Source organism: Diabrotica virgifera, chromosome 4 (genome assembly GCF_917563875.1).
Source record: "Diabrotica virgifera virgifera chromosome 4, PGI_DIABVI_V3a".
NCBI classification, from domain to species: domain Eukaryota; kingdom Metazoa; phylum Arthropoda; class Insecta; order Coleoptera; family Chrysomelidae; genus Diabrotica; species Diabrotica virgifera.
In genome coordinates this window covers 175,425,123-175,447,846 of record NC_065446.1, presented here as the reverse complement: position 1 = coordinate 175,447,846, position 22,724 = coordinate 175,425,123, and the positions used below count along the sequence as shown (strand labels likewise).

General features: G+C 34.5%; 1 non-coding gene across 1 annotated transcript; it reads right to left on the bottom strand.

Moving 5' to 3' along the window:
* Nucleotides 1-13,499: 13,499 nt before the first annotated feature.
* Nucleotides 13,500-13,571, bottom strand: Trnal-gag (transfer RNA leucine (anticodon GAG)). The gene has a single exon. It is a non-coding gene; the product is annotated as a tRNA-Leu (tRNA).
* Nucleotides 13,572-22,724: the final 9,153 nt, after the last annotated feature.

Below are 22,724 nucleotides of genomic sequence, written 5' to 3'. Positions count from 1 at the left end.
TGTTTGTCAAACTAGTTTGAAAGAGTGAAAAATAATTTATTTAGTAGATATACTTTTTTTTCTGAAATAGAAATGTAATAATTATTACCCTTTACCATAGTATTAGGATGCTAATTAAGGCTGTTCCTCACGATTCTGAGCATTGCTAAATTTCAATGTAAAAGTTTAAACAAAATGTCGCAAAAACTATGGCAGATATTGAGATATTTTTTGAAGTAAAAACTTTAGGGACGTTGTGCGATTTTTGAATAGGGAAAAAGCATTGAATTCGCGACAGTCATCGCTTATGCTATATATTATTTGTATGTATATATAAATTGTATAGAAGTATTTAAATTTAAAATAAATGTAAAACCTATTTTAGGATGGGGAAAAAGGATTTATTTCGCGACCGTCATTTCTTCGGCGAAGTAAATTTTGTATGAATCAATATTATGTGTATATACAGAGAGAGTCTGTAATTTGGAATAAATTCAATATCTCAAATACTAATTGTTTTTTTGAAAAATGCTCAGACCCATCGATTAGTATTTCAAATTGTCCCAATTTAGAGATATGACGTCATCGTTGATGTGTGTGTAAAAATAACAGCAAAATTTCAAATTTTTATTCCCTACCATTTACAAGATAATAAAAAATAACAAAGGTATGAAAAACAAGTAATCAAATAATTGAATTTAATTATTTCAATTCAGCAAATACTCAAATGTTGCCCTCAATTATTGTCAAATTGTCAAGGGGCAACGTTATAAGCATTTGCTTATTTGAAATAATTAAATTCAATTATTATTTGATTACTTGATTTTCATAACTTTGTTATTTTTTATTATCTTGTAAATGGTAGGGAAAAAAATTTGAAATTTTGCAGTTATGTATAACTTTACACACCCTATCAAAATATCTATCAAAATGACAGTGTTGACTTTTAAGAAAATCAATCATGACGTCATATCTCTAAATTGAGACACTTTGGATACATTATTATTATATGTCAAAAATGACAATTTAAAATACTAATCGACAGGTCTGAGCATTTTTCAAAAAAACAATTAGTATTATAAGTTTTGAATTTATTCCAAATTACAGACATAACTTTGTTATTTTCTATTAAATGGTAGAGAATAAAAATTTGATATTTTGAAGTTGTGTATGACTTTACACACCCTATCAAAATGACAGTGTTGCCATTCAAGAAAATCAACGATGACGTCATATATCTAAATTGGGACACCCTGTATACATTATTATTGTATGTCAAAAAGGACAATTTGAAATACTAATCGACGGGTCTGAGCATTTTTCAAAAAAACAATTAGTATTTGAGATATTGAATTTATTCCAAATTACAGACTCTCTCTGTAAATTGTATAGAAGTATTTAAATTTAAAATAAACGTAAAACCTATTTTTGGATGGGGAAAAAGGATTTATTTCGCGACCGTCATCTCTTCGACGAAATAAATTTTGTACGTGTATTTATTGAAGTGAAAACTTCTTTAGGGATGTTGTGCACTTTTTGGATGGTAAAATGTATTAAATTGGCGACCGTCATCGCTTCGAAGAAATACATTTTTGAAGTGAAAACTTCTTGAGTTACGTTGTGCACTTTTTGGATGGGGGAAAAATATTAATTAGCGACCGTCATCGCCTCGACGAAATAAATTTTTGACGTGAAAATTTCTTTAGTGACGTTGTGCACTTTTTAGATGGGAAAAAGTATTGAATTAGCGACCGTCATCACTTAGATGAAATTTGAAGTGAAAACTTCTTGAGGGACGATGTGCACTTTTTGGATGGGGAAAAATTATTAAATTAGCGACCGCCATCACTTCTACGAAATAAATATTTGAAATGAAAACTTCTTGAGGGACGTTGTGCACTTTTTGGATGGTGAAAACGTATTTAATTAGCAACCGTCATCGCTTCGACGAAATAAATTTTTGAATTGAAAATTTCTTTAGGGACGTTGTGCACTTTTTAGATGGGGAAAAGTATTAAATTAACGACCGTCATCGCGACCATCATCGCTTCGACGAAATAAATATTTGAAGTCAAAACTTCTTGAGGGACGTTGTGCACTTTTTGGATGGCGAAAAAGTATTGAATTAGCGACTGTCATCGCTTCGGCGAAATAAATTTTTAGAGTGAAAACTTCTTTAGGGACGGACGTTGTGCACTTTTTGGATGGTGAAAACGTATTAAATGAGTGACCGTCATCGCTTCGACAAAATAAATTTTTGAATTGAAAATTTTTTAGGGACGTTGTGCACTTTTTGGATGGGAAAAAGTATTAAATTAGCGACCGTCATCACTTCGATGAAATTTGAAGTGAAAACTTCTTGAGGGACGATGTGCACTTTTTGGATGGAGAAAAATTATTAAATTAGCGACCGCCATCACTTCTACGAAATAAATATTTGAAGTGAAAACTTCTTGAGGGACGTTGTGCACTTTTTGGATGGTGAAAACGTATTTAATTAGCGACCGTCATCGCTTCGACGAAATAAATTTTTGAATTGAAAATATCTTTAGGGACGTTGTGCACTTTTTAGATGGGGAAAAGTATTAAATTAGCGATCGTTATCGCGACCATCATCGCTTCGACGAAATAAATATTTGAAGTCAAAACTTCTTGAGGCACGTTGTGTACTTTTTGGATGGGGAAAAAGTATTAAATTAGGAAACGTCATCGCTTCGACGAAATAAATTTTTGAATTGAAAAATTCTTTAGGGACCTTGTGAACTTCTTGGATGGGCAAAAAGTATTGAATTTGCGACCGGCATCACTTCGCTGAAATAAATTTTGTACGTATATAAATTACGTATGTGTACATAAATAGCATAGGGCATACGCATCGCGTATATGATATAGGTATAGCACTTCTTTTTTGATGGGGAAAAAGCATTGAGCTCGTCATCTATTTACTATAAGAAGTTTTCACTTCTGTCGGCACTCCCACAAGTGCCTTCAAGTTTTTTTATATGAAATGTATTAAAAAGTTCTAGTGCAGTATTTGCTTAACAATTATTGAATCCCAGAGAACGGAAGTTCTCGCCAGTGGCGCACAACCCCCGTACATGCGACACTATATATACAGTAAGGTCTCGTTTTATGCGGTAGATACGTTCTAGAGAAAAGCGCATAAAAAGAAATCGCATAAAAAAAGACTTTACTTGTATTGAAAAAGTAGGGATACGTTCCGTAGTTTTCTAAAATCACATAAAATGGTGGGCGTTCGTCCACCAAAAATTGTAGGTATGTTGTAATCTACGGGTATGTACTTAATCTACGGGTCCATAAAAATAGACATGTTTTGACGCACAACTATGCGTATGCATTTTTTGAAATTTTAAAATTGATTTCATCCCCTCTAAATAAAAAATAAAAACGAAAAATGAAGTTTTTGATGGTGGGGGAAGGGAGAAGAGTGTGGTGGGTTAAAATTACGCTGAGTCTTATTTGTTAATCATATAGAACTTAAAAAAAAATGAAAAAAATTGAATTCTGGTAGTGAGGGAGGCTACCTACCTTTTAATTTATTTATCCCGTTCGTAAGCAGAAAGTTTGGTGCGCCGTTGTCGAGGCATGTGCCACTAAAAAGTGACGGCACAGTGCTCATAGGTTTTCTTTGAGGTTCTGCTATTTAAGTTAGACTTATCGTGAATAAAATGATTAGCAAATTTCACATATAGCGGCTCTTAGTGATCTAATGAAAAATAAAACTTTACATGACACTGACTCAGGGCTGCTTTATCCATTAGGCAATATAGGCAGTTGCCTAGGGCGGCACATTATGAGAGGGCGGCACAAATACTGTACAAAAAATATTTGTATATACAAATTATGGATCTGGGTTCTGTCATTAAAGAGTATGAATCTCTTTCAAATTACTTTACCGCAAGGAAGCCAAAAAATTGTGCCCAAATAAAACATATAAAGAAATAAGAAAGAGAAAAAGAAAAATTCAATTTGACGAGGGGGCCGATGATGAACTAAACTTTTCAGCTAGTGATGAGATGAAAATCTACACATTCTATATTATAAATTATAATCGACACTCTGATAAGAGATCTGAGTAGACCTCTGGAATCTTATCGACTTATTTATCAACGTTTTCGTGTTATTAACAGATTTACCAAAATTAAGCAATGAAGAAATTATTAAAGAAGCTGGAAATCCGGTACAAAATAAAGACGACGAAGATACATCGTTCATGCATGAATGCATTTGGATACCACAATAAAATTACCAATTGATATATCTTAATATTTAAAGAGGGTTTAGTGCAGTCACTGAAGGTGGATATGAGCTATTACCTCCGATTTCGTTGAACCTCCATCGATTTGCATGAAAATTGGTGAGTGGTTAGAGGATATCTCAAGGAACAAAGGTGACATGGTGTCAACTTGCGCTTTTACCCTTGAGGTGGATGCCACCCCTTCTCGGGAGTGAAAATTATTTTATTAAAAATATCCTCAGAATTCGATAGAGGGGCAAATTTTAAGCAAAATTTGTATAAGGTTATTAAAATAAATCAAAACTTTTTGAGTTATTAAAGATTTTTCATAAATAACTCAAAAACTATAAGATTTTAGAAAAAGGTTATTACTACCTACCAAAATTGAATCTAATAAAAAATGAAATAAACTCCTTACTGAAAAGACTTAACTGAAAGTGAGTTATAGGTAATTGAATGTATTTTTTTTTCGGCGAGTACCCAAATCTAAGTATTCAAGCATAAATAACGGGAAAATTATGCATTTTATAAAATAACCTTATTAAACATTAATTTGGGCAATGTATGGTATAACTATACCAAAAACCCAGACATCCAAAGTGAAAGTTATCCTCCAACACCAAATTGTTCTATATGGTCCACATAATGTCCAGAAAAAAGTCACACCATTTTGAGCGTCGGGTTTGGGGGGGGAGAAGGGAGAGAAATATAAAAAGTATCGAAAACCTCCACTTTTCACCCTCCGTAACTCTGTAACCGTTGATTTTATAACAATTATGTATAGAACCTTTTTTGTTTTAAATTTTATGTAGAACATTCTTCTATAGAATATTGACGAAAAACCTAAAGAAACTACTAATTTACCGACTTCTCCCCCATCTCCCCCCCCCCCCCAAACCGGACGCTCAAAATGGTGTAACTTTTTACTAAACAATATGTGGACCATATAGAACAATTTGGTGTTGAAGGAAAACTTTTACTTTGGATGTCTTGGTTAGGCCTTTTTTGGACCAATTATACTATACTACCTCCTTAACTTTGGAACCGTTCATTTTAGAAGGGTTATGCATAGGGCCTTTTTTATTTCAAATTTAATGTAGAACAATTTTGTATAGAGGGTTGTTCATGCTAAACCACATAGCTTTAGAAATATTGACGAAAAACGTAAAAAAACTACGAATTTACATTTCTCCCCCCCCCCTCCAAAAAACCCGACGCTCAAAATGGTGTGACTTTTTTCTGAACATTATATGGACCATATAGAACAATTTGGTGTTGGAGGATAACTTTCACTTTGGATGTCTGGGTTTGGGTCTAACTATACCATACTAAATGTAGATGTATAGAAACTTACATAGAAATTCGAATACTTTGTAAGGATTAAAATATTTTATTTCTTGCATAAAAATGGCGCGTCGTATGAAAAAATTGGAAGATAGATTTTTTGTCACAAATTGAACGAGGAATTCAAAAATGATTGTTAATTTGAAATGTCAGTAGCGTACTATCTTTTTTCTTTAAAAAGTTCAGACCATTGCCCGTATGCGCGCCAATGATGAATATGAAATTCTTAATTGTATGTGAAAAAATGAACAATAACTACCTCTAAAAACCTGCCAAATTTTATTACAATATTGCCAGTAGTTTCGGCAAAATCGTAAAAAATGTGTAAAATTTTGTTTTCTTCAACGCCCTGTATCTTGAAAGTGGATGACATTACAAAAATTTTTTATTAAGCAAACCCCAATTATTTTTTAGTTTTTTTTACCTGTGCTAGTGACTAGTGATGTTGATTATAGTTACGTTCGAGTATTCGTTACAAATCGTTACTTTTATATAAAGTAATCATTTACAGTATCCGTTACTTTGATTACTATGATTATTTTGATACTTTTGTATTTGAGTACCGGTAATCATATCGAGAATCGTATTTCTCAGTAGGTAGGTGTTTTGTATAAAGTAATCATTTAGAATATTCGTTACTTTGATTACTATGATTACTTTTGTTACTTTTGTATTTGAGTACCGGTAATTATACCGAGAATCGTATTTCTCAGTAGGTAGGTTTGTATAGGTATTCCGATATAACAACGACCTTCACCAATCTGTTTAAGGGATAAAAATGATTTGATTACTATGATTACTTTTGTTATTTTTGCATTTTAGTACCGGTAATCATATCGAGAATCGTATTTCTCAGTAGGTAGGTATTTTGTATAGGTATTCCGATATAATAACGATCTTCACGAAGTCCGAACTACTCAGAGTAATCAAAGTAAACAAAGTAGGTACAATAGTCGTTATTCGCTCTGTTACGATTGGTACGAAGTAATCAGAGTAATCAAAGTAATCAAAGTAGATATAATAGTCGTTACTCGCTCTAATATAATTGGTATGAAGTAACGAAGTAACCAGAGTAATCAAAGTAGATACAATAGTCGCTATTAGCTCTGATACGATTGATACGAAGTAACGAAGTAATCAGAGTAATCAAAGTAACGATTTGCCTCTCTGAATAGTAATCGTTACTTTCGGTATTCGTAAGTAACGAGTACTTTGTAACGAATAGTTACTTTTTCAACATCACTACTAGTGACTGTGTGACCTTCTTTAAACACCCTGTATAAAATTTTATCAAAAAGCGAAAAAAAGCAAAAAAATGCGGTTTTCTATTTTTAAAAGTAAGTTTCACCAATTTTAAAAATCTGAAAAAATTCTGGGTGAAACATTATGCAAAAATACACGTTATAATTTTTTTCGTGAGAACGAATGTCTTAGTTTGTTTTTTATACTTATTTAAAATTTTAACATCGTCCTAAAATTTGAATTTCCCGCCAAAAATAAAAAAAAAATCGGACAGAACTTTTTGACACTTACAACTTCTTTATTTGGGTCTAGGACGTTTCATCGCCGCCGTTTCGATGCCTCCAGTTCGATGCCGATGCCGGCCGATTCATCGCCAGTCAATTAATCGCTATCTGATATATTTCCGAATTTTCGACAGTTACAATTATTAGTTATTTTTAGTACTAATTAGGAATTCTAGGAAATGCGAGATATGACGGCGATGAAATGGACTGGCGATGAACCGGCGGCATCGAAACGGCCGGCGATGAACCGGCGGCATCGAAACGTCCCATTCCGCTTTATTTAAAGTTTTTCGCTAGCTCTCGATGTGGCTGAGATAAAAAATAAAAACTTAAAAAGCCTAAAAAAGAAAGTGAGTTTCTCTCTATGTGCTAAACGTTGACCTATATGCAATTCGAATCGAGTTGGGGCATTTTTCATCATCTTACCCGGCTAGGCCCTTTGTCGTTATCGTGGGGGATGGCGGCGGGACGCGCGCCGGACTTTTGCAGTGGATCGATGAAATTAACGAATTAAAATTAAATAAATTGTGCGATATTGTAAGATTTGTGAAAAGTTAAAGACGGCTATGGCTGGGATATAAGACAAGAAGATACAAAGACAATAACGAAAATATTACAATAGAAGCTGACAGACAGACGAAAAAAAAGGAAGGTCCAGAACGAGACGGTTGTTTGACGTAGAAGACAACTTGAAAACTATGAATATAATACAATGGATAAGAAGTACATAAGGAAGGTCTAAATGGAAGGGCCTAGCAAGACAGGCAAAGACCCATTCATGGTTATGATGTCAAAAGAAGAAGAATAAGTTGACTCTGTGTAGACTCTATACGAGTTGACTCTGTGTATACTGACTTTTCCAAAGCATTCGACAAAGTTAATCACGAGCTCTTGATTCATAAACTTTATTTATACGAGTTGATGGCCTTATATTGAAGTGGCTCAAGAGCTATCTTACGCAAAGATCGCTAATTGTTAGGGTTAATCATCACTATTCTCATACCATCTCTGTTACCTCAGGTGTACCACAAGGATCACACTTGGGACCTCTGTTGTTTAATATATTTATCAATGATCTAATACCCTGTTTCCGAGTAAGTGAAACTTTGTTATTCGCTGATGATTTAAAATGTTTTAAAACAATTACATGTGAGACTGATTCATAGTCTACAAAGTGATATTGATCGCCTATCTAACTGGTGTATGCAAAATGGTATGTGTTTGAATGCATTCAAATGTCATATTCTTCGTTTTCATCGAACTCATCATCCAATGATCTTCGAATATCGTATAAATAATCTGACCTTACATTCTGCCTCTGAAACTAAGGATCTAGGTGTGATCCTTGACTCCGCCCTTAGCTATAAATCACGCATTTCCAGTACAATACATAAGTCTATGAAGATGCGTGGTTTTATAAAGAGAACCACCGGAGACTTTACTAACATCTCAGCTATTAAATCCCTTTATTTCTCCCTGGTCCCTGGTTAGATCTCATTTTGATTACTGTTCCACAATTTGGTCCCCATATTACTTTACTCATAAACATAAACTGAAACGAGGCTGTCCAACACAATTTTCTGAGATATACTGCCACTAAGATGCATGTATACTACGACTATTCTGCATTAGAGCGCATACTGAGCTTACCTCCTCTTGAGGTACGCAGAAAACAAAGAGACTTAATACTTTTATTTAAAATTATCAATGGGCTGTGTAACTGCCCCGAGCTTCTCTCCAAAATATCTCTATTTGTCCCCAGTCATTCGACTAGGCAGGTGCAAACCTTTTATGTTTCTTTTCATAGATTCAATTATTCTCACAACACATTTATTCCTAGAACTCTTCGATTAGCTAACTCATTAAATAACCTCGAAATTTTTAATATATCAGTTTCCCGCTTTAAAAATCATATTTCTTCCCTAACTTTTTAATACTTTCGGCCAGAGCTTTTGTATTGTGATTAGTGTTACATGACCTGTATGTATTAGATAACTCAAAACCGTTATACCTTGGAACATTTCTAAATTGATTTATGTGTTATCTTCTGTTCGTAATTGTACTGACCTATATGTTATCTTATTAAATTTGTCAGTCTGTGAGATGAGAAATCTTGTAACCTGTCAAAGCAAAGGGAATATAGCACCGTGGTAGAGCGTGTGACCGGAGATCTAGAGGTCCCGGGTTGAAATCCTGGACGATTCATATTCTTTTTTTTTTAATTTTTGGTATCGTTTTAATAAAAAGTTTTTAGAAGTGGTAGGTAAGAAAGTTTGTTTAATATTTAAATAAAATACAAATAACCTGTCAAGTATATTTATTTCTTTGAAATTATATAATAGAAGTATAACTTCTTACGTGCGTACAAAGTACACACAATTCTTTTTTTTTTTTTTTTCTCAAACCACTATGTTATATTATGATAATTTAGAACACTGTAAAATTTATATCTGAATAGAGCTTGCCCGTGAATAAATAAATAAGTAAAAATACATACAACACTTAATTTTCTCACTTTTATCACCTACCCCTATTTTCTAAGAGCCATATTAGTGATTTAATAAATTTTTTCTACAACCGTGTTAAAAATGCAATTTTTAACACTCCATAGGAGCGTTAAAAATGCTACTTTAAAGCACTAGTGCTTTAAAAATTTTAAGGCACTGCAGTTAAAAGTTAATTGTGAAACGTCAAAATATTTATATTTCATTTTGGGCCCGGTCTTTTCACCTCCGAATAACTATTTATTGGGAAGTTTATCCGGCAGATTAAATGTAAATCTGTCAAATAAACCTCCGAATAACTTTTATTCGGAGGTAAAAAGACCGGGCCTTATTAACATTAATATTAATAGTACCACTTGCGCAATTTGAAAAAGGTGGTTTAAAAGGTTTTTTTAAAATTTAATTTAAACTGTATTATTGCATTTTTAACACGTTTGTAGAAAAAACAAGTTTATGTAACGGTATAATATTTTCGCTAAGAATTTTTAGACATTCCCCTCGAGTGTAGACAACCAGTTCTACCTTTTATGGGTCATAGGTTTCATGGTTTCAGCAATTAACAAAAATATTGTATTTTATAAATTTGCGTGTTAAAAAGTACATTTTTAAGGCACTCATGTGAATTGCAGAATGAGCGAAGCGAACTTTCACATGCGTGCCTTAAATTTTGTACTTTTAACACTTATATCATAAATAACTATTATGTAACGGTATAATATTTTCGCTAAGAATTTTTAGACACTCCCCTCGAGTGCAGACAACCAGTTCTACCTTCTACGGGTCATAGGTTTCATGGTTTCAGCAATTAACAAAAATATTATATTTTATAAAATTATAACGTTTGTAGAAAAAAATATTGTATGATATACGTGTTAAAAAGTACATTTTTAAGGTACTCATGTGAATTGCATGTGAAACTTTCACATGCGTGCCTTAAAATTGTACTGTTAACACTTATATCATAAATAACTATTAACTATGTTCGATCAATTGGCCAATTATGACTAGATCAGTAATCCCCGCCAGGCGTCTACTAGTGTCACTTCTTATTCGGTAAACAGCAATATATTTGTTTATGTATATATCGAGCATAGTAGTGACGTTTTTAATCGGAAGTTTTTGGGAGTTTGCGGAATAAACTTTGAGTGTCCATGTTTCGGGCAAGAAAAATGAATCGTGCATTGGAAAACAGCCATCGTTTTATATTTACGCACGGCAAAAAAAATATTGCCGGGTCGGTCCGACGGTCCAGTTAGCTGGGGCTCAGTCGATCGACAAGTTTAGTGGATTTGCGATTTGCGATCGCTGGTTCGAGCCTCAGCTAGGTCATGAAATTTATAAAAGGCCAACGCCGTAGTATAAAACTCAATAGAGTCTACGGCTTGGTCTGGAATAAACTGGCGTCTGATCGGCCTATGGAGGAGCGGTACGGGAAGGGATAAGGGCTTCCGGCTTGGTGATACTCCTCCATAGATCCCTACCGAAGGGCGTTGACGCCTAAGAACGGTGTATACATACAAAAAAAATATTGCTTATCAGAATGAATTAAGTAAATTGATACTTTTATATTGGGTAATACGTAATATTTTGTTTGATTTTCTGTTAATTTTTATTTATTGAACTTTTGACACATTATTTATTTATTTCTAAGGCGGTACGAAGTTCGCCGGGCCAGCTAGTTAGTTATAAATTTTGCAAAAATAAACCAAAACACAAAATACAACATTTTGTGAAAACAATTAAAAACTACTTTTGTATGTAAATGTAACAATGTAACAAATAAAGAACAAAAAATAATTTATCAGTAAAAAATTTTACAAAAAAAAACGTAACAAAATACATTTTTGAAAAAATTAAAAGCTAAGGTGTTCAAAATAGTTGAGTGAATGAGTTACTTACACTACGAAACAGTTGTAAATTAACACTTCGAAATACACTTTGTATTCTATTTTTCATCTCATCCCTTGTTGTTGGAGGCATTTTATAACCTTCATTCTTAACGTAACTCCAAAAAAATCAGTCCAGTTTATTAAATTTTGGTGATCCTGTGCGACCATGCTACTGGTCCAATGAATTGAAAATATCTCGAAAACTAATAAATTTAGACATAGGGAATGTTGTATACAAATTAAAGTACGATAATGGTACTTTTCAGTAGTGATATAAAATACAGGGTGTTTAATTTAAAATGTGCAGGTAGATATTACATGTGATAAGAACATCGTAAGTGCAGTTACAAGATTATTAGATGAGCTTTATATTTTATCAAAAACTGTAACTGCCACATTTTAAAAACCTATCCTCTAATCGAAAAATATAGCCCTTATTCTAAAAGAGGAGTTTAACATTTATATAATTACTTACTTCTTACATTGAAAAAATGTCACATGCATATAAAAAAATAAATCAAAGAAATTGGTATCTTTTTTTTATCATTTCTGAAGAATATCATAAATGCTGGTTAGAACGTTATTCTTTGCAGGGGTCGATATATACAGGGTGTAATAAAAATGAACGTCATAAATTCAATTACATATTCTGGGACCAAAAATAGTTTGATTGAACCTAACTTACCTTAGTACAAATGTGCTCATAAAAAAAGTTACAGCCCTTGAAGTTACAAAATCAAAATGGATTTTTTTCAAATATATCAAAAACTATTAGAGATTTTTTATCGAAAATGATATGGCAGGAATATCTTAAAAAAATAACTGAAATTTGTACACCCCATAAAAATTTTATGGGATTTTGTTCCTTTAAACCCTCCAAATGTTTGTGTACGTACCAATTAAACTATCATCGTGGTACCATTAGTTTAACACCGTTCATAAAACTTTTTTGCCTCCTAGTATTTTCAAGACCTTTAATCGAGAGGTGGCTTCTTTTTTAATGTTTCACAATATACCTAAAAATGTAAATTATAAAAAAAAATTTCAGATTATTAATAGGCCTCTATAATCGTTCTTAACCTTTCACTACACGTGCTGGCATATTTTGTATGCCAGATATAAGAATTCTACTGCAAATATATTTTTTAATTTTTGAATTTATTGTTTAACTATCTAACCTATCACTGGAATGTACTTTACAACTGGTTTTAGTTTCATTATAATCGGCGTTCTGGGAAGATCGTAATTTACAGTTTATTACTTGTTGTTTCCGGTGGTGTACAATATACGCCACAATTATAGTAATCTAAGTAGTAATATAAGTACATATAACTCCATAAGTAGTAATATAACTCCAAGTACATATTCGCTGATGCCGAATAAGGTTTATAACAAACAACTAAGTATATTTAAAAAAAAAGTAAATCCGCTGATTTTAAGTAATTGGTAATGCGCAAGTAATTAAAGGTTAACCATATTACAAATATATGGTGGATTCGACAAATATTCAGAATAATTCGATAAACACTTATCAAAATGGTATTAAGAGGCAAAAAAAGTTTTAAAAACTCATGTGTTTAACTAATGGTACCACAATAATAATTTATACACAAAAGTTGGTAGGGGGAAGGGGGGGGGGGGGGTTTAAGGGTTTAAAACACCCATAAAATTCTTATTGGGTGGACAAATTTCACTATAATTTTGCTGTTGTAATTGAGATTAAGATGTTGCTGCCATAAGAATGCCACATGCACATTCTCAACCAAAAAATCTATAATAGTTTTCGATATATTGGAAAAAATCGATTTTTATATTATTATTTTGATGGTGGTGTAGATTGTGAGGCGTGAGGGGGAAAACAAAGTATATATCCCTACAGCACGCCTCTGGTAACAGCGGAAAACTATCCCTTAAAACTAGTTAAAGTATTCCAACATGTGTAAACTGTTTGTCAAGTTAGAACAAAAAAATACTAAATGTTGCAGAAATTTAAAAAATTAGAAAACACCGGGATTCGAACCAGGGACCTCTTGATCCTCAGTCGAACGCTCTACCACTGAGCTATACCCCTTTTGTTTATCCGGACTACAAGATTTCTCAGACATAATGACAAATAGACCAAGTGAAGTATAAAAATACTTCAAGTATTACTTATTATCTTAATCCCGAGATAGACAAATCCAAAGACACAAAATTTGGAATAAAATATATTTACTAATAAGACTATTAAAAGTAATATATTCCTTCCACACTATTTTTGGGCTGATACGCACATAACTTAAAACATTTAGCAACTAACTCCATACTGTCTGTGTGTGCATGCGCGAAGAATAATAAAGATTCACTCCCAATCGCGCCTAAAGAAGTATAACTTCAACAATGGGCTAAAAATAATTTTAGATTAGTAATAAAACACTCTTAGGTATCTCGGTAAGGAGGAATATTTTATTTAAGTGTTTTAGGTTAAATATTCGTATTTTGTGCTAAGGTTTCGCCAGTTACTATATGGGCAATTCTTAATGAAAAACCATGTATAATTTTTTCGATTATTATTTACAAGAATAAAAAACCGCTAAACGCCGTAAAAATGAGTGGCTCATACAATATTCCAGCTACAAAAGATCTGATATGAAAATTACGTGGCGCGAAAATGTATTTTCATTTTGATGCAAAACAAAATTCTAGTTTTATTTTAAAAGATTTTTCCATAATATTTGCTAAATTTGAAGTAAACGCGCCACAAAAGAGTAAATTTGATACAGTTTGAATTTTGAAACTCTTTTGTGGCGCGTTTACTTCAAATTTAGCAAATATTATGGAAAAATATTTTAAAATAAAACTAGAATTTTGTTTTGCATCAAAATGAAAATACATTTTCGCGCCACGTAATGTTCATATCAAATCTTTTGTAGCTGGAATATTTTTTGCGCCACTTATTTTTACGGCGTTTAGCGGTTTTTTATTCTTGTATCAGGAGTTTTTCAAGTTATATACAAGTAGATGATCTAAACGGGTGTCACTATAGATATAGGGAATTATGTGTGTTAGAGAGAGAGGTATATGATGTCACTGCTGATATAGGGAATTATGTGTATTAGAGAGAGAGATATGGTAAAACATGGAACTATACGTATCTCTGTTGTTAATGCCCCGATTTTAACGTACGACGGCTCGTTGGAATAGGGGGGAGGTAACGAATACAAAAAACATAGCGACGTAGTGCCAAAAGGGCGCTTTCCGATGTGACGACGTCCGATGGGGCGCGTTCCGATGTGACGGCGTCCGAGCGCTGGTTGCGCGATCGGTGTGGCGGCGCATCGGTGCGCGATACCAGATGTGCGATCGGTACCTTAACTTTTCGCGGAAAGCGCCCTTTGCGCGAACCAGATGCGCGGTCGGTACCTTAATTTTTTCGCGGAAGGATCTCGTTAGATACGAAGCGCGCGGCTGGTAATTTTGAAATTTAAATAAAACAACAACATAAACAATGCAATTTTTTATTAAAAGAACTATCACTAAGGAGGAACACAGCAATCTTTATTCGTATATAGTGTTATGATCTGCTTCTTATTACTTTGATATTAATTATTATTTATTTGATCAATTATTTAATTAACGCAAATCATACATAAAAATTATTAAGAAAAAATCTCAGGGTGCCTTTTGTCAAAAAAAAAATTAATTAAATTCTCTTAGGTTATACTTATCCTTTCTCGTGGCTTCAGTATCTCTTAGTTGATCCTTATCGGGATAAAATAGGAAAAGGAAATAAATAGAAAAATCATAAATAAACACATACAAATACCTTTATTATCAAAAGCAATGCTCTGTAAATTTATTAATTAAATCCTGTGGGCATAACTGTCCAAAAGAAACTTTTACCATGTAGATTAATCTAATTCAAACAATTATTTATCGCTTTGTTCTTGATACTATTAATAAAACAAACTAAACAAACAAATTTGGTATTCGCAAATGACTTATACTTACTATTTAATTTTTGAAATGTTGGAATCTTAAATGCATATGCTTTTACGTAAAGATTATAAAAAAAAATCTATCACATAGGTTATTGACTGACCTTTTTGATTCACAGACAATTGATGTCTCCTCTTGACCCAAACAGCTCCTCCTTGTTGATTATGTTAGGCTACCAATCAAAGCCCTCTCCGTTCTCAGCAAACAATCCAGCAGGATACCAGCAACTATTTCTCCAAAACACAAGCCAGGCCTCTTTTTGCCACTACTCGTTCAATAAACTCCAAAACTCTCTCCTCTCTTTCTCTCAACAATAATCTCCTGAGACCCAAGTATCTTTTTTACTTGGTGTCACAAATAATTTTAATAATGATAATTCTTGTAACTTACTCTCTTGGACTTTACAGAATCAAAGAGGTATTTCTTCTCGATTTGATTTGTCTCTCGTACCACTTTTCGGCTACTCCCACTATCAAAACAAAACACTAGTACTTGCTTCTGAACTACTCACGAAAACTTTTGACTGCTCTTTCTGGATGCCAGTAACACAATGGCATCCAAACTGTCTCAACATTCAAACAAAACTTTCCCCATTCCAAACTTCCAAGCCAATCAGAAACATCTCTCTCCCCATTCTTTTTTCATTCGAAAACCCACTCACACTCTCAAAATTATTCCTACCATCATACTAATTACTTTTGGGAAATTCTACAATATCTACTCGGGGTTAAACAAAAAAATTAAAATTACAAACTTTCTTTACCCTAATTTTCTAAGAACTAATTACCTATGGCTTCTATCTTTCCCGTAATAAACAATCGGTTTAAAATACTAATCCTAAATAACTTTCACTTCACTTTTTGAAAGCTAACTTCTAATAAATATTTACAAATCAATATACAGGGTGTATCAAATTTATGTGCCTGCGTTATATTAAAAAAATAAAAATTTTATTCTATCTTTGATTGATGAATTGAAACACAATAACATCCCCGCCTTGTTTTGAGATAAAATCGTTATTAATAAGTGCAACAAAAAAAAAGATTTTCTTTTGACAACAACACTTTTCTATTGTATCAAAATATTGAGTCCCACCTGAAAAACAATTGCTTCCTTTTTCCCAGTGTCTGTACTTAGGTGGGATAGGGTAAGATTTCGATCGAAAATTTCCTAAGTCTTTAACCTCAAATGAATGTTCATACTTTTTTACTACTCTGTTTTCTTCATTTATTCAATTTTCATACTCCCTCAATATTACACGCAGTTCCTTCTCCTTTTCTTCTCCACATAGCAATTTTCTTTCGTTTTCTTCCGATTCTTTACACATGTTTATTGTGTATTCTGCCTCCTCCATTTTGCATCCTTCTTCTTCAAATACCACAGTTTCAATGGTATCTCTTTCGCCTTCTTTTTTTATTCTGATCTCTTCTTCTTCTGGGCTCATCTCTTCTTTTGAGGAATCCCAAGCTTCATTTTCTTGTGTCAATCTTTTTTCTTCTTTTTCTTCTTCTGGGCTCATCTTTTCTTTTGAGGAATCCCAAACCAAATTTTCTTTTGTCAATCTTTTTTCTTCTTCTTTTTCTTCTTCTGGGCTCATCTCTTTTTTCAAGGAATCCCAATCTTCATTTTCTTTTATCAATCTTCTTTCTTCTTTTTCTTCTTCTGGGCTCATCTCCTTTTTCGAGGAATCCCAGGCTTCATTGTTTTTATTTATCTTCTGTTGCTTTCTTCTCTGTCCTTGCTTCATTGCCAAATTCATTTCCACCGTTTGTTTTTTGTCTACATTATCCTTTTTTCGTTTCTCATGTTCCTTGTCCATCTCCAGATTGTCCTGTTCTTCTTCTTTTCCCTCTGTGATTTTCATCGTGTTATTTTTAAAATCTATCACCACATGTTTTTCTGACAATTCATCCACTCCTGCGATCATATCATGTATCATGTTCTGCATTATAACACATTGTAGTGCATAAAATGTCTTGCCCAATCGTATCCTTATTCGTATTCCTTCATTTATAGTTGCCAAAGTCCGTTTATTTGCGCCCACTAAATTTACCCTGGGAATTTTATAAATTAAATTCGTTAAATCAACCTCTTCCATTAATTTCCTGTTAATCAATGTAATTTCCGAACCAGTATCAATCATAATTTTAATCGGTTTCTCATTGATAAAACCATCTATTAATTTTAAATTTACTCCACTGCTTTTATCATTATTTCCTGCTAATTTAATAAATTCCTTCGGTGACAAAAAATTCCTGTTTGTTTTTTTGTGTCTAGTGAGCGCCTTCGTGAAAAAACGCTTGCTGTTCTTTGTCGCTTCTTCTTTCGTCGCTTTGTCTCTCATCCTCATATTCGCCTATTTGCGTATTGTTTACCGCTCTTCTATTTTCTCTTGGTCTGTCGGACCGTATCGGTTTCCACGATTTTCCTGTTCATTCCTTCTATTATCATTTCTGCCTTCTTGATATGTGCGGTTGTTATTTCTATTTTGGTTTTCTCGATATCTATCTTCGTTCCATTGCCGATTTCTTTGTTCATAGTTTCCTCTTCCGTTGTCTCTATTTTCGTTTTCCCTCCTCGGAATAAGTTCTCTTCTTGTATAATCTCTGAACAATATCCCTTCGTTGGCTCAGTGTAGATGGTCTTTAAGTTGTGATGGAAACACCAAATAATAGTAGCAGAGTTTATTGATGAGACTTACACTATGGATGTTGACCCGGGGTACTTTGAGTAGAGACTTAAATGATGAGCGTTGAAGACAATCACTCGCGTTAATGAATTAATAATAATTGTATTTCTAGACAAGAGATCTTAGTTTTATATAAGTTTAAATTGGGTCAATGTAAACACGGGCCCCGCGTGATTTTGTGTATCTAATTAAGGTAAATTGTTTATCTTATGTCAGCAACTTTTGGCTGATGTCCAAATTATGTTATTGATAATTGACCAAATGTGTATGTAATTTAATTAATTACGTGTGTGTGTTTAATAACAAATAAATGCATTCGATCTACTGGGTGATAAAATGATACTGTCCAATTTCGGATATGAATACTGAATATTTGATATTGGACATACTGCGGAATCGGGCAAAAACTGGCCCAAGTGTCAATACTCAAAGTTTACATATAAGTATTACATAAAATAGTCAAATTCAAACATGTTAATAAATAAATAGTTTAAGAATAATCAACAATCTTCCAACCGTACTCTAGCTATCAATGTCCGACTCTATCTCTAGATTGAAATTAGGGCAATTGGATGAAAATGTGGAGAGTGGGATGTCGGCCTTTGAAGTCGACGGTACATTGTTATGCCGATTACTACTTAATACAGGTACTTCCTGTTCGTTAGTCTGAGTATGTGGATTCCCTGAACGACATAGTCGTACAACAGGACGGTATTTCCATAACGTGAGTATTCCAATTATTACCATTATAGTAATGGTCCCGGTGGCTACAAAATAATGCCAATTAGATTCTGGAATCGATTGCCACTGCGTATGCGTCATTTCTAGTTCTAGACTTTCCTCCTCAAGTAACGCGTGACGTAGCTCTCCTCCTGGTATGTCCAGGTAGGTGTTTAGAGGCATGTTAAACCTGCGGGGTGTCCTCGCCACCAATTGGGCCACGGGAGTGATTGGCGCCTTCAGGTAGCTTGTTACCGCTCTCTCCATCCCACTGCTAGTGGGGAGTAATGTAATATTTTTCGTTTGGGCGATACATTTGGGTGAAAGTTTCAGGAATGTGACTCGTTCCAGTACTCTTTCGCTCCGATTTCCATCGCAAATAATGGATATGTGTATCGTGACTGGCGTGATAACGAGCCAGAGGTTGGGGGTACCCATCTTACTCCATTGAGCTGTCTGTATTGTCCTGGCTACCACTGGACATGTGCTATTCTTAGATCGCTCATAAATTTCTTCAAGTATGCAGTTTGGTTGGGTATCCATGTTCCTTATAGCCGTTGGTGAGCACGCTATCTGCGTCTTTGTCAACAGTAAACATCTTTCCCTATCTTCTGCGGTCAATTCGAGGTAGTGCAGTGTGTTATAATCTACGACCAGTAGATTCCTTGGGGCGACAAATGTGCGCAACACCGACCCCTCAACGTTAAGTGGTATGGCCGTGACTTTCAGCATGCTGTACTTAATTTTCCCTGTCACTATGAAATAGCCGATGACTGTTATATATCTGTCGTCATGACTGACTTCTGTTTCTATAATGGGCTGTCGTCGTATTTCGACCCCTTGTGGCAGTATCTGCCCTGCTTTCTCTATCAATTTGGTTATCTCACCCGGTTTCACTATATCAATGAAGTGTCCGTGGTTATAGTGAAGGTTTAATATTCCCTCGTAAAATTGAGTATATTCGTTTATGAATTCCATAACTTGCAACGCTATCGTTTGTATTCGCAACGTGCTATATTCGGTTTCTAGTCTCTGTGCTTTGTCTTCTACTTCGTTAAGTCCTTTAGATATTTCTTGTAGGCCTGTGATTAGTGCTTTGTTAAACTTGTTCATTTGCTCGTTTATCCTGTTCTCTGTGTGATTGATTGATGTTATTGTTTCTAACATTATCTTCGCTTGATGCTGTGATCCCTTTATTAGCTCCTTTTGGTTATTGTCTAATGCTTCAATGTTACTGTAGGCTTCGTCATTGACTCCAAATACTGAGGTTAATATTGTTCCTAATATTCCTCTTCTTTCCCTTGCTTTTATTTCTACTGTCAACCCCTCGCTTACTGATTCCGCCTTTCTTTGTCCTTCCTCTAACTTCCCTATTATATCCTTACAATTCACGATTTTTATATCCTGACACAGTTCTCGTACTCCTTGTATCATATTTCCTATTAGTTGGTGCTCTGTTCGAATTCTTCCCTTTTCTAGTAACACCTTTATTCGAAATGTTCCCCGGTCTATAACCACCTCTCCAAGATCTTCTGTGAAAAATCCTGGTTCCGGATTATATATTTTATATGGTTCTGCCTTTATGGGTTTTAACATCGTTAAAAACATTATAGCTACTAGTATTTTCTTCCATCTTAGTGCTGCTGCCTTCTTCGGCTTTTCCTGTTTCTCTTCTTCCAGTCGTATTAGTTTATGTATGGGTCTTTTTGTCAGTTTCCCGTTCCCCTTTCTCACTGTTACGACTCTGGTTAGTCCCTCCGCTCCAGGGTGTGTTTCTGTTACCCTCGCTAATGGCCATCTGCCTGGAGGTGTATCTTCTTCTTTTATTATAACTATTTCTTCTTCTTTTATGTTAGAGTGCGCCTTATGCCATCTATTTCTCTGTTGTAATTGGTGCAGGTATTCCTGTTTCCAAATTTTCCAGAAGTCTCTTTTTATTTTCTCCAATAATCTCCACCTCGTCGGCATCTTCAAATAAGTCGTAAGCTCTTCTTCCCGATTTGGTGATATAATTTCTCTCCCTATAAGGAAGTGAGCTGGTGTCAGGGCTATTTTCCCTTCAGGGTCTTCTGATGACCCACATAATGGTCTCGAGTTCATACATGCTTCTATTTGTGTCAGCACCGTACTCAATTCTTCATATGTTAGAACTGTTTCCCCGATGATTCTTTTCAAGTGATATTTCATTATCCGCACTGCGCTCTCCCATAGTCCTCCGAAATGTGGTGCATATGCAGGTATGACATGCCATTGGGTACCTAGTGCCAGTAATCCTTGTTTTTCTCGTCATCTATTTTTTGATTTTCTTTTTTCAACAAATTTGCTGTTCCTACGAATGTGGTTCCGTTATCGCTGTATACGTTGTTGCACTGTCCTCTGCGTGCCGTAAATCTCTTGAACGCCGCGATGAATGCATCCGTAGACATATCGCTTACTACCTCGAGGTGTACTGCCTTCGTTGACAGACACACAAATACTGAGATGTAGCCCTTATAGCTCCTCTGTCCTCTGCCTCTCGTGGTACTTATTTTTATTGGTCCGGCATAATCTATCCCTGTGTTAGTAAAGGGATGACTCGGGTTCACTCTGTCTTTCGGTAGATCTCCCATTAATTGTTGTGCTGCTTGGCTTTTATACCTCCTGCACCTTAAGCATTTTGCTAGATGATCTTTCACGGTTCTTCTGCCGTTGATTATCCAGTATTTCCTTTTTATATACTGTAGTGTTTGTTGTAATCCGCTATGTAGATTTTTTGCGTGACTATCTGATATAAGTAACTTTGTTAATGCACTATCCTTTGGCAAAATTATCGGATGTTTTTCTCCGTACTTTAGATTCGTGTGTCTCAGTCTTCCGGTGACTCTTAGAATTCCTTGTCTATCCAGGAATGGTACAAATGACGCTAATTTATTTTTCTTGTCTATCTGCTGTTTCTTCTCCAGCTTCTTTATTTCTTGTTTGAAGTAGGCGTGCTGTGAGTGCTTTATCACCTTTAATAGCGTTTCCTCTAATTCTTGGACTGTCAGCTGACTTTGTCCACTGTCCTTCTTTTTTCTGCATTTGTCTGCAAATCTCCTACAGTATGCAAGTACTCTTCTCATTCTTTCTAAATTTGAGAATCTCTCGCATATGTCCTCCTTTATCGTTGTCGTGTGCACCGTTATTTTCGTTTTGACTTCCTCCTCATTTGTCTCTGGTATTTCTTCTGATTCCTGCGTTAAAGTTTTGTTACTAGTCAGCCAAGTTGGTCCCTTCCACCATAGCTCTGCTTCTAATAATTCTGATGCTGTACTTCCACGTGAGAGGATGTCCGCTGGGTTTTCCTTCGTATCTACCTTATGCCAATTTTTCGGTCCTATAACGCCTCTTGTTTCCTTTACTCTGTTGGCGACGAACATTTTCCACCTTTTTGATGATCCCCTTATCCAAGCCAGGGTTATCATTGAGTCTGACCATGCATATACCTCAATGTTTTCCCTATTCAATGCTTGTAGGGTTTTCTTCATTAAATTTGCTAATAGCACCGCGACACACAACTCGAGCCTCGGTAATGTCGTTTTTCCTTTCAATGGTGCGACTTTCGATTTTGCTATCATTAGATTCGTTTTGATTTCTGGGCCTAACACCCTTGAGTAGATTACCGCTCCATATCCTTTCATAGATGCATCTGCAAATCCATGTAGTTCTACTCTGTTTGTCTTGCTTAAGTTGTTCCACCTGGGCAATGTTATTTTCTCCAGATTTACTAATTGCGCCTGGTATGTATTCCACCTGCTTGTTGGTTGCTAGTTAATTCTTTATCCCAACTGGTTTTTTGCTCCCATAATTCCTGTATGA